The sequence below is a fragment of the Lactuca serriola genome, chromosome 8 (genome assembly GCF_051521515.1).
Source record: "Lactuca serriola cultivar US96UC23 chromosome 8, Lser_US96UC23_V15, whole genome shotgun sequence".
Classification (NCBI taxonomy): domain Eukaryota; kingdom Viridiplantae; phylum Streptophyta; class Magnoliopsida; order Asterales; family Asteraceae; genus Lactuca; species Lactuca serriola.
Window position 1 is genome coordinate 184376479 of NC_136415.1, and position 2808 is coordinate 184379286.

The window sequence follows — 2808 nt, forward strand, 5'->3', positions numbered from 1 at the left end:
ATGACCAACCTAATGACACTGGTAACAAATCCTCATATATGCTGGAGGGGTGGACTAACGGCAGTCCCTAGCATAGTGCCCCTCCTTGCCACATTTATGGCACCCACCTCCTGCTCGACAAACCCCCGAATGAGCTTTGCCACACTTTCCACAAGTGCGGCTCTGATGGCCCCTAGACCGTGTATCAGCGGTCTTAGACTGCTTAGGCACCGGCTAAGACTGTACCGGTGCCTGGCGCTGCTCCTTCAGCTGCAACTCTATCTTCAACTCACGCCGCCTCGCGACTTCCTGAAGGTCCAGGAGGGTATCACAACGCTGTGTAGCCACAAACTGCTGTATATCCGTCTTGAGCATACTTAAATAACGAGTCATATGAGACTGCTCTGGCGCAAACTCCAGGCAAAACATAGTGCTCTCAGTGAACATCCAGGTGATCTCCATCACAGACTCCCCATCCTGTCTCAATGTCAAAAACTCCTGAGCAAGCCGCTCCCGTTCCACGCGTGGAACGTAGCGGATGTGAAACATATCACGTAAATGCTCCCAAGTAATAGCAGCCCGCTGATCATCAGAATATGAACATGTCGTCAATCTCCATCAGTCCTTTGCCCCGAGCCTAAACAGGTTCAGAGCACACATGACCTTTTGGTCAGCAGGACATGAGCACGTGAAGAAACAGCCCTCCACGTCAGACAACCACTGCATAGCCCCGATTGCATCCTATGTAACATCAAATGTCGAGGGCTTCATATTATCGAACCTCCTGCAACCCCTGCCGCAGTTACAGCCATAGTGGCTGCAGCGGCAGCTGTCTCTGCTAGAGCTGCATATCGCTCATCAAAGTACTCAACCATCGCGGTCTTAATCGACCCAAACATCTCTGGCAGTTGCGCTCGGAACGTAGCAGCAATCTCGTCGTGCATGATCTCCCAGATCCTGGCATCCAACTCCTTGGTCCCTATCTGTACCACGGGCTCAGGTGCTACCGGCACCTCCAACCCTCCGTCTTCTGACCCCGATCCTGATCTTGATCCTGATCCGGATCCAGCAGCAACACGTGTCGTCACCACCATACTGAAATATATATACAAGTCATCAGATAAATAACATAATGTCGGGAGGCCAAAACCCACAAACACTAGGGGTTGTGATTTCCTTGGTATGTATATGGGTTATGTGCTTTTAGTAGTATGGGCCCATACTACCTTCCTCACCTACCCATATTTGTCTCAAGTATGACCACAACTCCCTAACAATATCATCAACATAGGAAATGCACTCAACTCTCACTTTTAGGGGAATACCAACTATCTCGCATCTAGTCTCACCACTTATCACGACTCACACATCCATGAAACTTCCATCATCCCCTGCAGCGCCAGTGCACGCTAGCTGCACATAACGCTGGACCCAATAGACTTTCGAATATCCAATCCTACCTGAAGGCCGAATCAACATTCTCAGGCTATAAGGTCTTTATTATGCACAACCGTGATGCATACACTACACATTTACAGTTATGATGTCAATTCCACGTACAAAAAACCTTAGGCTAATAGGCATCATGTAATCAGGCAAATCTATCATGCGATTCCTGAAGACCCCTAGCCTAGCACTAGCATGCTGTTCTAACATATCAAAATATCAAATAGCTGCGTGGTATTTTGGGGTTTACTTACAGGATTCGGCTGATCGTACCCTCTGCATCCTCTACCCTTAATTTTGAAAACCATTTTAAAACTTACTTTCCGAAAATCTCCTTGATTTGAGACTGGATTCACACGAGTGTTCCTCCAATTCACTTAAACCAAGGCTCTGATACCAACTTGTAACATCCATAAATTTTACGCCAAATTTAAACTTTTTCAATCATAAATAAAAACCAAATAGAATTGTTTACAAAATGTTTTCAAATCATTTTCCATCAGAGTGTCCCAAAAATCATAACATAAGGATGAGGAGCGGTACGGTCATGCCTTCTCCTTTCCATGATCTCCTGAAGTACCTGAAACAATAAACTGAGAACTGTAAGCCCGAGGGCTTAGTGAGCTACCCCCAAAATACCAATACCACACTGACAATACCATATCAGTAATAATCAATCAATCAACATGCATACTGGGCCATTGGCCTGACTGGACTTCCCTACAGGGCCTACAGTCTATCTGGATCAATCCCGAGCCTTCGGCATGACTGGTCCGCCACGCGGGCCTACAGTCTTCTCCGACCGCTCATAGGGTGTGTTGGCCTACAACACAAAGCAGGACCTCCTCAACCCAACCAACAAGCAAATACTATGTGCGCATAACTATCATATACTGACATATAAACATCAAGCATATTTACCACCGGTCGTCAATCATAGAATTCTCTCGTAACTAGAGTACCGACCTAACACGTCAGTAACATACCAATCCCTACGGATCATAAGATCATAGCATATTGTCTACCATGATTCCGATCTTACATATCATAACCACATATAGCATAACATAACAATAACAACTAAAGGGTCGGCCTTGGTGCCATAGACCCTATCGATATAGTGAGGATAAGTCACCTCGCAGATGTCGAATCGGAAGGTAAGCTCCAACTCTCGAGTCACTTGACATAGGCTCCACCACCTATAGCACAATATGCTCGTGAGTCCTTAACCTTATAAGGTACTCCGTAACCCACTAGTTAACTCCTGATCAAAGTCAAAGTCCTTAGTCAAGGTCAACAATCCATGTTGACCTCGACTCGCCGAGTTCCATAAAGCACATTCCAACTCACCGAGTCATTAGGGTGACTCGTCGAGTTCCTTCG